This window comes from Centroberyx gerrardi, chromosome 4 (genome assembly GCF_048128805.1).
Source record: "Centroberyx gerrardi isolate f3 chromosome 4, fCenGer3.hap1.cur.20231027, whole genome shotgun sequence".
Taxonomy (NCBI): domain Eukaryota; kingdom Metazoa; phylum Chordata; class Actinopteri; order Beryciformes; family Berycidae; genus Centroberyx; species Centroberyx gerrardi.
Window position 1 is genome coordinate 32343362 of NC_136000.1, and position 13292 is coordinate 32356653.

Here is a 13292-nt window from a genome sequence, read left to right on the forward strand (position 1 = left end):
CTCCCCGTTTGGCTAGCTGCATAGCAAAGTACAGGCCACGCCTTTGCTGGCACTCCACCCCGCCTTCTCAGGAGCTTAATCCAATCCGATGACCCGGAAACTCATGCGTAGCCATTGCGCGCAGGCTCCTAGAGCCACTGCAATGACTGGTCAATCCCCCGTGCTCAAAATCACTGGTCTTGTTGTGTTAAAGTGCGCAAAGCTTGAGGGGAACAGGCCGCGCTTGTTTGTACAGCATGTCTACCCGTCGGGGCAATTGAACCCTTGTCCCCTGCGCAACAAGTAGGAAGATTGGCCACTGTACTAAGCAGGAGCACACTCTTTCACACCCTGAATAAGCTACCGGTGAGAATAGATTAGCTAAGGCAAACGGGGAGAAAACGCAGCACAGGCTGCTTTGACCAATTTCGAGGCGCACAAAAGCGCCGTCCACTTTGTTCTTGGTCTTTCGGTCAAATTAGGTATGACTTGCAGACTGGCTTTCCATGTTTTCAAACGTTGCTTTTCCACAGAGTGAGAGAAGGGTGCACCGTTCCCAGCGGCACTGCAATACCGGGTCGATGCGTGGAGCGAACGGAGCAAGCCCCTTTTTCAACTCCTGGTTCTAAAAATCCGTTTAATATGTTGTCCCCTTGTAGAGGACGTATCAGATATTAAACTGATAAGAACAGATACTACACTTGATCTTAGCCAAAAGGCCGAGAAGCGATAACCCCTGGCCGTTGGCAGCACAAGGCCGCCCCTCCGGTCCGGTCCGTCCTCGTCGGGGTGTCACAGTATTTTGCCATAACAACTGCTGGTGCTTAGCACCTCCGCCCACGGAGTCTCTGGTGTACTTGTTGACCTAGTTTTCTATTTCCTTGCACAACGGTACAGGGCTCAGCCAAAGTGCTAAGCCCGCCAAAAATACCTTTAACTCTTTGGTGTTACTCTCCACGGAAGTCTTTAGTAAAAGGCGAAAGACTTATGCGTTATGAAGAGAAACCAGAGTAAGTACAGCCTCCGGCCACAAGAGCAGCCAAAGACCCTAGTCGTCTCGGTCAACAGCTTCACGGTGCTCCCCGTTTGGCTAGCTGCATAGCAAAGTACAGGCCACGCCTTTGCTGGCACTCCACCCCGCCTTCTCAGGAGCTTAATCCAATCCGATGACCCGGAAACTCATGCGTAGCCATTGCGCGCAGGCTCCTAGAGCCACTGCAATGACTGGTCAATCCCCCGTGCTCAAAATCACTGGTCTTGTTGTGTTAAAGTGCGCAAAGCTTGAGGGGAACAGGCCGCGCTTGTTTGTACAGCATGTCTACCCGTCGGGGCAATTGAACCCTTGTCCCCTGCGCAACAAGTAGGAAGATTGGCCACTGTACTAAGCAGGAGCACACTCTTTCACACCCTGAATAAGCTACCGGTGAGAATAGATTAGCTAAGGCAAACGGGGAGAAAACGCAGCACAGGCTGCTTTGACCAATTTCGAGGCGCACAAAAGCGCCGTCCACTTTGTTCTTGGTCTTTCGGTCAAATTAGGTATGACTTGCAGACTGGCTTTCCATGTTTTCAAACGTTGCTTTTCCACAGAGTGAGAGAAGGGTGCACCGTTCCCAGCGGCACTGCAATACCGGGTCGATGCGTGGAGCGAACGGAGCAAGCCCCTTTTTCAACTCCTGGTTCTAAAAATCCGTTTAATATGTTGTCCCCTTATAGAGGACGTATCAGATATTAAACTGATAAGAACAGATACTACACTTGATCTTAGCCAAAAGGCCGAGAAGCGATAACCCCTGGCCGTTGGCAGCACAAGGCCGCCCCTCCGGTCCGGTCCGTCCTCGTCGGGGTGTCACAGTATTTTGCCATAACAACTGCTGGTGCTTAGCACCTCCGCCCACGGAGTCTCTGGTGTACTTGTTGACCTAGTTTTCTATTTCCTTGCACAACGGTACAGGGCTCAGCCAAAGTGCTAAGCCCGCCAAAAATACCTTTAACTCTTTGGTGTTACTCTCCACGGAAGTCTTTAGTAAAAGGCGAAAGACTTATGCGTTATGAAGAGAAACCAGAGTAAGTACAGCCTCCGGCCACAAGAGCAGCCAAAGACCCTAGTCGTCTCGGTCAACAGCTTCACGGTGCTCCCCGTTTGGCTAGCTGCATAGCAAAGTACAGGCCACGCCTTTGCTGGCACTCCACCCCGCCTTCTCAGGAGCTTAATCCAATCCGATGACCCGGAAACTCATGCGTAGCCATTGCGCGCAGGCTCCTAGAGCCACTGCAATGACTGGTCAATCCCCCGTGCTCAAAATCACTGGTCTTGTTGTGTTAAAGTGCGCAAAGCTTGAGGGGAACAGGCCGCGCTTGTTTGTACAGCATGTCTACCCGTCGGGGCAATTGAACCCTTGTCCCCTGCGCAACAAGTAGGAAGATTGGCCACTGTACTAAGCAGGAGCACACTCTTTCACACCCTGAATAAGCTACCGGTGAGAATAGATTAGCTAAGGCAAACGGGGAGAAAACGCAGCACAGGCTGCTTTGACCAATTTCGAGGCGCACAAAAGCGCCGTCCACTTTGTTCTTGGTCTTTCGGTCAAATTAGGTATGACTTGCAGACTGGCTTTCCATGTTTTCAAACGTTGCTTTTCCACAGAGTGAGAGAAGGGTGCACCGTTCCCAGCGGCACTGCAATACCGGGTCGATGCGTGGAGCGAACGGAGCAAGCCCCTTTTTCAACTCCTGGTTCTAAAAATCCGTTTAATATGTTGTCCCCTTATAGAGGACGTATCAGATATTAAACTGATAAGAACAGATACTACACTTGATCTTAGCCAAAAGGCCGAGAAGCGATAACCCCTGGCCGTTGGCAGCACAAGGCCGCCCCTCCGGTCCGGTCCGTCCTCGTCGGGGTGTCACAGTATTTTGCCATAACAACTGCTGGTGCTTAGCACCTCCGCCCACGGAGTCTCTGGTGTACTTGTTGACCTAGTTTTCTATTTCCTTGCACAACGGTACAGGGCTCAGCCAAAGTGCTAAGCCCGCCAAAAATACCTTTAACTCTTTGGTGTTACTCTCCACGGAAGTCTTTAGTAAAAGGCGAAAGACTTATGCGTTATGAAGAGAAACCAGAGTAAGTACAGCCTCCGGCCACAAGAGCAGCCAAAGACCCTAGTCGTCTCGGTCAACAGCTTCACGGTGCTCCCCGTTTGGCTAGCTGCATAGCAAAGTACAGGCCACGCCTTTGCTGGCACTCCACCCCGCCTTCTCAGGAGCTTAATCCAATCCGATGACCCGGAAACTCATGCGTAGCCATTGCGCGCAGGCTCCTAGAGCCACTGCAATGACTGGTCAATCCCCCGTGCTCAAAATCACTGGTCTTGTTGTGTTAAAGTGCGCAAAGCTTGAGGGGAACAGGCCGCGCTTGTTTGTACAGCATGTCTACCCGTCGGGGCAATTGAACCCTTGTCCCCTGCGCAACAAGTAGGAAGATTGGCCACTGTACTAAGCAGGAGCACACTCTTTCACACCCTGAATAAGCTACCGGTGAGAATAGATTAGCTAAGGCAAACGGGGAGAAAACGCAGCACAGGCTGCTTTGACCAATTTCGAGGCGCACAAAAGCGCCGTCCACTTTGTTCTTGGTCTTTCGGTCAAATTAGGTATGACTTGCAGACTGGCTTTCCATGTTTTCAAACGTTGCTTTTCCACAGAGTGAGAGAAGGGTGCACCGTTCCCAGCGGCACTGCAATACCGGGTCGATGCGTGGAGCGAACGGAGCAAGCCCCTTTTTCAACTCCTGGTTCTAAAAATCCGTTTAATATGTTGTCCCCTTATAGAGGACGTATCAGATATTAAACTGATAAGAACAGATTTTTCTTTCGAAAAAATTTATTGACACTTTTTTCATAAAGTCGTACACTGTTTACAATCATAAAATCCTTCACAAACACACATCTTTTCAAAATACAACAAACAAATAAATATGAATACTCTGTAAAACCACGTTCCTTTGTTTAAAACAATAAAAGCAATTGTTTTAAAGTGGATTACAGATAAGATAACGTTGTATTAAAAGTTGTGGAAAATAAATAAATAAATGAATAAATAAATAATTGTCTCTGTGTATATCAGTGTACATTCGTTGTGCAGGGGCGGGATGAGTCCCTAACAAGGATCAGCTCATCCCGCTCTCCCGAACAGCTTTGGGTCTCTCGGAACCTGTTCCTGGTGCTCAGAGGGGACCCTCTCCCTTCTGCTCCTTCCCACCTGCCACACCCGGAGAGCCAGGCCGCCGCTGCCTTGACCCTTTATTTGTGTGGCTCCGGCTCCCACGTCCGAATGGGCACAGAGGCGATTCTTCTTTGTGGCTGCGTCCTAGGCCTGCCGCCTGCAGCGACGGCTGCTTGCACCGCCGCTGTGGCCATCTGGATCGCAGCCACGGGGGGGATCTGCATGTGCTTCCTTACCAGCAGGTTTCTGGAGGTCCATATGGCGTCTTTGATGGCGGCCAGGGTGAGCCACTGTTTGGCAAAGTCTGCTGGTAATGTTTGTTCCTGGCCCACCCCGTACAGCACTAGCTGTGCTGTCAGGACCTCCCCTGCTGGTAAGTACGGGAATTTTAGGGAGCCGGCCATTGCCCACTGGTCTACAGCAGCGCTGCACTCCCAGAGCAGATGCCTCACCGACTCAGGTGCGCCACACCCCGGTCGGGGGCAAGTTGAGAGCGTTGACATGCCCCGGGAGTGCATTACGGACCTGACTGGGAGGATCTCATGAGCCACCATCCACGACAGGTCCCGGAGTCTGTTCGGGAGGGCGGGATGGTTTACGTTGCGCCAAACTGTTGAGGACTCACCTATTGTGAGCCCGCGCACTGGATACATTGATTCCCGCTCCTGCACAACAGAGAGAAGAGAGCGATGGTGGGTTAAAATAGACAGCTCCTCTTGCTCTAGTTTAAAATGCTTTAAGAATTTCCGGATAAAAGCGTAGGCCGGTGGCAGATTAAAAGACACAGGTACTCTAAGATCAATGGGTAAAACTTTTAGGTGTCTGAGGTAGGACCCCATCCAGAATCGTGCCATTGCTGTCGTTTTGTCATCTCTGGATGGGGCTGTGGCGTAGGTGATGTGCAGGGTGCTGTATCGGCTTCCTAAAAACTGGTGTAGGTCCGGGACTCCCTTTCCTCCTTTCTCTTTCGGCTTTTTCATCACCTCTCTCCTCAGCCTCTCCCACTTGGACCCCCACAGGAAATAAAAGATGGCGCGTTCCAGATCTAAAAGCACTCTTCGTGGTGGGATAAAAACAGAACTGATTAATAAAAGCAAAGGTAAAATCACTGCTTTAATGATTAAAACCTTTCCTTCCATTGTCAGTCTTCTAAGTCCCCAGTACCCTAGTCTCTGTCTAACTTTCCCTACCACGTCTGGCCAGTTTCCTTTTCCTCCCCCCTCCCTGTCAAATTTAACCCCCAGTATTTTTTGGTCAGTCTGGGTCACAGTCAAGGGGAGTCCTGTCGTCTCGGTCGCTGTCCACGGTCCGTAAGTTTGGGCTTGAGTCTTATCTCGGTTAAGCTTTGACCCAGAGGCCTGTCCGAACCAGTCAGTCAAGTCCAGTGTCCTGTTGACAGATAAAAGGTCAGTACATAAAATGTTAAAATCGTCCATATATATTGCACATTTGGTGGTCAATCCCCCGCTCCCCGGGATTGCCACCCCATTGATTCTTTGGTCCCTTCTCAAGATCTGTGCCAACGGCTCTATACAGGTCACGTAGAGGAGGGCTGATAACGGACAACCCTGACGGACACCGCAGTGTATGTTAACTGCTTTTGTTAGATGCCCATTAACAACAAATCTGCTGGTAATGTCCCGGTACAGCAATCCCACCCAAGCTATAAACCTTTCTGGAAACCCCATTTTTTGCAGTACCTGGAAAAGGTACTGGTGCGAGATCCGATCAAAGGCTTTCTCAAAATCTAAATTTAGGACTACTAGCCGGATGTTTCTGTCTCTCGCATAACAGATGGTGTCTCGGATCAGTACGAGGCTGTCGGTGATCTTCCTCCCCGGGATGGCACAGGCTTGATCCGGGTGAATCACCTCCTCTAAAACCAGGGACATACGAGCAGATAAAAGTTTACTAAAAAGTTTGCAGTCAAGATTTAAGAGGGTGATAGGTCTCCAGTTTTTCAGTTCAGTCCTGTCATTTTTTTTGTATAGTAGAGTCACTATCCCTGCTCTAAAACTGTCAGGTAGTCTGTCTAGTCCTTCGAAATCCATAAAAACAGAAAGTAGGTCCGGTGCTAAAATGTCCCAAAAAGTCAGATAAAAGTCCAAGGGAAGCCCGTCTTCTCCTGGGGACTTCCCTTTCTTAAAATTTTGTACACATTTATCTAACTCTAAAAGGGTAAAACCTTGGGTTAAAAGCACACTGTCCTTTACTGTTTTGTCAATGAATTTTAAAACCTCTGTCATGGTGTCTGTTTTAATATTTTTTTCTTTGTAAAGATCCCCGTAAAAGCTCTCTATAGTGTCTTTGATTTCTTCTGTTGTGTTTGCTGTGTACCCACTTTCTTTTTTTAGTTGTAAAATACCCCCCCCTTTGTTGACAATTTTCTTAAAAAAATATCTGGTACACTTTTCCCCTTCCTCGATCTCCCTTTCTTTACTTCTTAGAATGACACCCTTACTTTTAATGTCTGCTAAAACCGACATTTCTGTTTTGACTTGTTTAATATCTTCGCTAAAATCCATGCCCTGTTGCTGTAGTTTAAAATAGCGCTGTAGTCGCTTCTGCAGTCCCAGCATGCGTCTGTTTTCCTTATCTTTTTTCTTTTTACCTGCCTTTCTAAAAAAAGTCTGGGTCTTTCCCTTCACCATTTCCCACCAGTGTGCACGTGTGTCGTACAAGTCTTGAAGGGTCTGCCACTCTTTATACTGCTCCCTGAACTGGCTAACTAACTCCCTATCCTCTAACAGGGAGCAGTTGAGCTTCCACAGACCACTTCCTGTTGTCAAACCCGAAAAAGGTGAGAGGGTGCAGGAGAGCATTATGTGATCAGAGAAGAAAACAGGGGTCAATCTAGCATCGGTTGGCGGGCAGTCCCTTGTAAAAATATAGTCTATGCGAGAGGCTCTGTTGCCGTCACCACTGAACCAGGTGAAGCCTTCCTCTCCGGGATGCATGATTTTAAAACAGTCTTGGAGTTTAAAATCCCTGCATAAACCCTGCAATAAACACGATGTTTTATCAATTTTAAAATCCTCCCCTGCCCCCTTCCTATCCTTGCTGGATAAAACACAGTTAAAATCCCCTCCTACCACTAGCGGTGCCCTACCCAGCAAGTGGGACTGCAGGTCTTCTAAAAGGTCATACCTGTCGTTTCTGTCGTTAAAACCATAAATATTTAGTACGTTAAAATCCTTTCCCATGTACGTCAGATGTGCTAAAAGTGCCCGCCCGTCTCTCACCACAGTGCTGCCCTTCACCAGAATAGAGGGGTTTTTAATTAAAATGGCCACTCCATCGTTCCTGTTTTCATTTGATCCGCTCCATATGGATTCTTGTGGCCACTTCTCCTCCCATTCCCTGTAGTGTTTTAAAAACGGTATGGCACACTCCTGGAGTAAAAACACATCTGCATTAAAAGCACTCAGAAAGGATAAAACTGTTGTGGCTCTAACTCCTGACCTCACACTTCTCACATTGAGGGTGGAAATGATGAGGGTCATGTGTATTATGTTTAAAACAACAGGCATGACAGTTTAAAAGAATTGAAATAACAGGGTTAAAAACCTAAAAGAGAAATGCAGCTAACCAAATAATTGTGAATGCAGCTCTTCCTTTCCCTTTATGGGGGAAAGGGGAGGGGTCTGAGCTCCATTCCCTTTCCGGACTCTGGCAGCTGGTCTTGGGGGTAATGCCGCGTTCAGTACTGAGTCCTTGGGGGTTGATTGCAGAGCTACATTTAAAAAGGAGACCTGGTTTGGAGAACTGGAGGGGAAGACTCTGGACTCCTCCACAGACGAGCTGTCTGAGGGGTACACAGCTCTCCCCCGCTTCCCTGAGGCTCCAGGAGTCTCAGGGGACAGTTCTGAAGCAGGCCTCTTGATTTGCTGGGCATCGGGGAGGGGGCCATCATTTCCAGTTCCGCTCTCTGCCTGCATTGCCTCCTCTCCCTCAGCACTCTCCATTTGTGGGGCAATAACAGGCCCCTCCCCCTCTCCCGCCTCACCTGATCCCTCTCCTCCAACCACAGGATTTGGCGGGAGATTTGAATTTTCTAGCCCAGCCTTTTCAATTTGCTCTCCAACTGCCTCCCTTTGTCCACCATCTTGTTCCTCATTCTCGGCCTTCTTGTTAGCCTTTAGCTTGTTGGCAAAGGATTTTGGGCAATCTCTGAAGATATGATTTGACTCTCCACAAAGATTACACTTTCTGCCATTTGGACACTGCTCAAAAGCATGCCCAATTTCTCTACACTTCCCACAAACAATTTTTTGGCACGCTTCTACCAGGTGCCCATGCTCACCACACTTGCGGCAGAGCTTGGGTTGTCCCTGGTAGTGAATGTAGCCTCTGTTGTCTCCCAGAACTATCATTGATGGCAGATGTTTCAGGCCCTGGTAGCCCTGGGGGTCCTGCCATTGTTGAATGGGGACCCTCCAGGCGCAAGTCCAAATGCCATCCTCATCTCTCACTTTGGTAGCCTGGCCCTTAACAGTGCAATATCTTCCCAGCCACAAACAAATGTCATCTGCATTCACTGTCTCATTGAACATTCTGACAATAACCACTTTTGAGGCATTGTCAGTCAGTTTCTCTACATTGAAAGCAGAAAACTGGGTTTTTACCTTTTCAAAGCGTGTCCAAAATTCTCTATGCACAATCGCGGATCCGAAACTTACATCGAATCCTTTGTTGAAGGGAAGGGTCAAAATACAATTCAAGTCCTTTGCCGTGAAACCTAATGCCTTTTGTATGAGCTTCCTGGAGAAGTCCATTCTGGACATCTCCAGGAGCCTGCCATCTTTTTCTTTAAACTTAAAACGCACGCTGTGGTGCCTCCGCATGCCGGCATGGCCAGCCGACATGGTGGGGACACCACACGTTAAGAACAATTAAGAAAACTAAACCACCACGTACAAAAACCAAAGAACTAAAAACAGGGCTAAAAAGGAGAATAAAACAGTGAAATCACTCCTAAAAGGTGAAATACAAAACACTTACCTTTTCTCGGGTGGTTTGGTCTTGGTGAAGGTCTCACAGAGGGCAGGCAAGCAAAGACTCTGAGCCGATGAATTCCTGTTGGTGAAAGAAATACAACCACAAAAAATTGTAATATTTTTCACTTTAGGAATAAATATATTTTCCTCCCAAGTGTGGGTAACAATCGATGCCACAAACAGGCAAGAATTTTTACCACCAGCAGGAGGCGATCGCAGTCTTAGCCAAAAGGCCGAGAAGCGATAACCCCTGGCCGTTGGCAGCACAAGGCCGCCCCTCCGGTCCGGTCCGTCCTCGTCGGGGTGTCACAGTATTTTGCCATAACAACTGCTGGTGCTTAGCACCTCCGCCCACGGAGTCTCTGGTGTACTTGTTGACCTAGTTTTCTATTTCCTTGCACAACGGTACAGGGCTCAGCCAAAGTGCTAAGCCCGCCAAAAATACCTTTAACTCTTTGGTGTTACTCTCCACGGAAGTCTTTAGTAAAAGGCGAAAGACTTATGCGTTATGAAGAGAAACCAGAGTAAGTACAGCCTCCGGCCACAAGAGCAGCCAAAGACCCTAGTCGTCTCGGTCAACAGCTTCACGGTGCTCCCCGTTTGGCTAGCTGCATAGCAAAGTACAGGCCACGCCTTTGCTGGCACTCCACCCGCCTTCTCAGGAGCTTAATCCAATCCGATGACCCGGAAACTCATGCGTAGCCATTGCGCGCAGGCTCCTAGAGCCACTGCAATGACTGGTCAATCCCCCGTGCTCAAAATCACTGGTCTTGTTGTGTTAAAGTGCGCAAAGCTTGAGGGGAACAGGCCGCGCTTGTTTGTACAGCATGTCTACCCGTCGGGGCAATTGAACCCTTGTCCCCTGCGCAACAAGTAGGAAGATTGGCCACTGTACTAAGCAGGAGCACACTCTTTCACACCCTGAATAAGCTACCGGTGAGAATAGATTAGCTAAGGCAAACGGGGAGAAAACGCAGCACAGGCTGCTTTGACCAATTTCGAGGCGCACAAAAGCGCCGTCCACTTTGTTCTTGGTCTTTCGGTCAAATTAGGTATGACTTGCAGACTGGCTTTCCATGTTTTCAAACGTTGCTTTTCCACAGAGTGAGAGAAGGGTGCACCGTTCCCAGCGGCACTGCAATACCGGGTCGATGCGTGGAGCGAACGGAGCAAGCCCCTTTTTCAACTCCTGGTTCTAAAAATCCGTTTAATATGTTGTCCCCTTATAGAGGACGTATCAGATATTAAACTGATAAGAACAGATACTACACTTGATCTTAGCCAAAAGGCCGAGAAGCGATAACCCCTGGCCGTTGGCAGCACAAGGCCGCCCCTCCGGTCCGGTCCGTCCTCGTCGGGGTGTCACAGTATTTTGCCATAACAACTGCTGGTGCTTAGCACCTCCGCCCACGGAGTCTCTGGTGTACTTGTTGACCTAGTTTTCTATTTCCTTGCACAACGGTACAGGGCTCAGCCAAAGTGCTAAGCCCGCCAAAAATACCTTTAACTCTTTGGTGTTACTCTCCACGGAAGTCTTTAGTAAAAGGCGAAAGACTTATGCGTTATGAAGAGAAACCAGAGTAAGTACAGCCTCCGGCCACAAGAGCAGCCAAAGACCCTAGTCGTCTCGGTCAACAGCTTCACGGTGCTCCCCGTTTGGCTAGCTGCATAGCAAAGTACAGGCCACGCCTTTGCTGGCACTCCACCCCGCCTTCTCAGGAGCTTAATCCAATCCGATGACCCGGAAACTCATGCGTAGCCATTGCGCGCAGGCTCCTAGAGCCACTGCAATGACTGGTCAATCCCCCGTGCTCAAAATCACTGGTCTTGTTGTGTTAAAGTGCGCAAAGCTTGAGGGGAACAGGCCGCGCTTGTTTGTACAGCATGTCTACCCGTCGGGGCAATTGAACCCTTGTCCCCTGCGCAACAAGTAGGAAGATTGGCCACTGTACTAAGCAGGAGCACACTCTTTCACACCCTGAATAAGCTACCGGTGAGAATAGATTAGCTAAGGCAAACGGGGAGAAAACGCAGCACAGGCTGCTTTGACCAATTTCGAGGCGCACAAAAGCGCCGTCCACTTTGTTCTTGGTCTTTCGGTCAAATTAGGTATGACTTGCAGACTGGCTTTCCATGTTTTCAAACGTTGCTTTTCCACAGAGTGAGAGAAGGGTGCACCGTTCCCAGCGGCACTGCAATACCGGGTCGATGCGTGGAGCGAACGGAGCAAGCCCCTTTTTCAACTCCTGGTTCTAAAAATCCGTTTAATATGTTGTCCCCTTATAGAGGACGTATCAGATATTAAACTGATAAGAACAGATTTTTTCTTTCGAAAAAATTTATTGACACTTTTTTCAAAAAGTCGTACACTGTTTACAATCATAAAATCTTTCACAAACACACATCTTTTCAAAATACAACAAACAAATAAATATGAATACTCTGTAAAACCACGTTCCTTTGTTTAAAACAATAAAAGCAATTGTTTTAAAGTGGATTACAGATAAGATAACGTTGTATTAAAAGTTGTGGAAAATAAATAAATAAATGAATAAATAAATAATTGTCTCTGTGTATATCAGTGTACATTCGTTGTGCAGGGGCGGGATGAGTCCCTAACAAGGATCAACTCATCCCGCTCTCCCCAACAGCTTTGGGTCTCTCGGAACCTGTTCCTGGTGCTCAGAGGGGACCCTCTCCCTTCTGCTCCTTCCCACCTGCCACACCCGGAGAGCCAGGCCGCCGCTGCCTTGACCCTTTATTTGTGTGGCTCCGGCTCCCACGTCCGAATGGGCACAGAGGCGATTCTTCTTTGTGGCTGCGTCCTAGGCCTGCCGCCTGCAGCGACGGCTGCTTGCACCGCCGCTGTGGCCATCTGGATCGCAGCCACGGGGGGGATCTGCATGTGCTTCCTTACCAGCAGGTTTCTGGAGGTCCATATGGCGTCTTTGATGGCGGCCAGGGTGAGCCACTGTTTGGCAAAGTCTGCTGGTAATGTTTGTTCCTGGCCCACCCCGTACAGCACTAGCTGTGCTGTCAGGACCTCCCCTGCTGGTAAGTACGGGAATTTTAGGGAGCCGGCCATTGCCCACTGGTCTACAGCAGCGCTGCACTCCCAGAGCAGATGCCTCACCGACTCAGGTGCGCCACACCCCGGTCGGGGGCAAGTTGAGAGCGTTGACATGCCCCGGGAGTGCATTACGGACCTGACTGGGAGGATCTCATGAGCCACCATCCACGACAGGTCCCGGAGTCTGTTCGGGAGGGCGGGATGGTTTACGTTGCGCCAAACTGTTGAGGACTCACCTATTGTGAGCCCGCGCACTGGATACATTGATTCCCGCTCCTGCACAACAGAGAGAAGAGAGCGATGGTGGGTTAAAATAGACAGCTCCTCTTGCTCTAGTTTAAAATGCTTTAAGAATTTCCGGATAAAAGCGTAGGCCGGTGGCAGATTAAAAGACACAGGTACTCTAAGATCAATGGGTAAAACTTTTAGGTGTCTGAGGTAGGACCCCATCCAGAATCGTGCCATTGCTGTCGTTTTGTCATCTCTGGATGGGGCTGTGGCGTAGGTGATGTGCAGGGTGCTGTATCGGCTTCCTAAAAACTGGTGTAGGTCCGGGACTCCCTTTCCTCCTTTCTCTTTCGGCTTTTTCATCACCTCTCTCCTCAGCCTCTCCCACTTGGACCCCCACAGGAAATAAAAGATGGCGCGTTCCAGATCTAAAAGCACTCTTCGTGGTGGGATAAAAACAGAACTGATTAATAAAAGCAAAGGTAAAATCACTGCTTTAATGATTAAAACCTTTCCTTCCATTGTCAGTCTTCTAAGTCCCCAGTACCCTAGTCTCTGTCTAACTTTCCCTACCACGTCTGGCCAGTTTCCTTTTCCTCCCCCCTCCCTGTCAAATTTAACCCCCAGTATTTTTTGGTCAGTCTGGGTCACAGTCAAGGGGAGTCCTGTCGTCTCGGTCGCTGTCCACGGTCCGTAAGTTTGGGCTTGAGTCTTATCTCGGTTAAGCTTTGACCCAGAGGCCTGTCCGAACCAGTCAGTCAAGTCCAGTGTCCTGTTGACAGATAAAAGGTCAG

The 13292-nt window shown here is 49.0% G+C and overlaps 9 non-coding genes and 2 pseudogenes across 9 annotated transcripts; all 11 read right to left on the reverse strand.

Annotated features, from left to right (window-relative positions):
* Positions 1-519: 519 nt before the first annotated feature.
* LOC144538809 (U2 spliceosomal RNA) lies at positions 520-710 on the reverse strand. Its single transcript, XR_013504593.1, has one exon. It is a non-coding gene; the product is annotated as a U2 spliceosomal RNA (small nuclear RNA).
* A 167-nt stretch (positions 711-877) lies between these two features.
* On the reverse strand, positions 878-993 carry LOC144538975 (U5 spliceosomal RNA). The gene has a single exon (XR_013504697.1). It is a non-coding gene; the product is annotated as a U5 spliceosomal RNA (small nuclear RNA).
* A 583-nt stretch (positions 994-1576) lies between these two features.
* LOC144539048 (U2 spliceosomal RNA) lies at positions 1577-1767 on the reverse strand. Its single transcript, XR_013504769.1, has one exon. It is a non-coding gene; the product is annotated as a U2 spliceosomal RNA (small nuclear RNA).
* A 167-nt stretch (positions 1768-1934) lies between these two features.
* Positions 1935-2050, reverse strand: LOC144538976 (U5 spliceosomal RNA). Its single transcript, XR_013504698.1, has one exon. It is a non-coding gene; the product is annotated as a U5 spliceosomal RNA (small nuclear RNA).
* Positions 2051-2633: 583 nt separating this feature from the next.
* On the reverse strand, positions 2634-2824 carry LOC144539059 (U2 spliceosomal RNA). Its single transcript, XR_013504780.1, has one exon. It is a non-coding gene; the product is annotated as a U2 spliceosomal RNA (small nuclear RNA).
* A 167-nt stretch (positions 2825-2991) lies between these two features.
* On the reverse strand, positions 2992-3107 carry LOC144538977 (U5 spliceosomal RNA). The gene has a single exon (XR_013504699.1). It is a non-coding gene; the product is annotated as a U5 spliceosomal RNA (small nuclear RNA).
* A 583-nt stretch (positions 3108-3690) lies between these two features.
* Positions 3691-3865, reverse strand: LOC144538840 (U2 spliceosomal RNA; annotated as a pseudogene).
* Positions 3866-9612: 5747 nt separating this feature from the next.
* Positions 9613-9728, reverse strand: LOC144538978 (U5 spliceosomal RNA). The gene has a single exon (XR_013504700.1). It is a non-coding gene; the product is annotated as a U5 spliceosomal RNA (small nuclear RNA).
* A 582-nt stretch (positions 9729-10310) lies between these two features.
* On the reverse strand, positions 10311-10501 carry LOC144539070 (U2 spliceosomal RNA). The gene has a single exon (XR_013504791.1). It is a non-coding gene; the product is annotated as a U2 spliceosomal RNA (small nuclear RNA).
* Positions 10502-10668: 167 nt separating this feature from the next.
* LOC144538979 (U5 spliceosomal RNA) lies at positions 10669-10784 on the reverse strand. The gene has a single exon (XR_013504701.1). It is a non-coding gene; the product is annotated as a U5 spliceosomal RNA (small nuclear RNA).
* A 583-nt stretch (positions 10785-11367) lies between these two features.
* LOC144538864 (U2 spliceosomal RNA) lies at positions 11368-11543 on the reverse strand (annotated as a pseudogene).
* Between the last annotated feature and the right edge of the window lie 1749 nt (positions 11544-13292).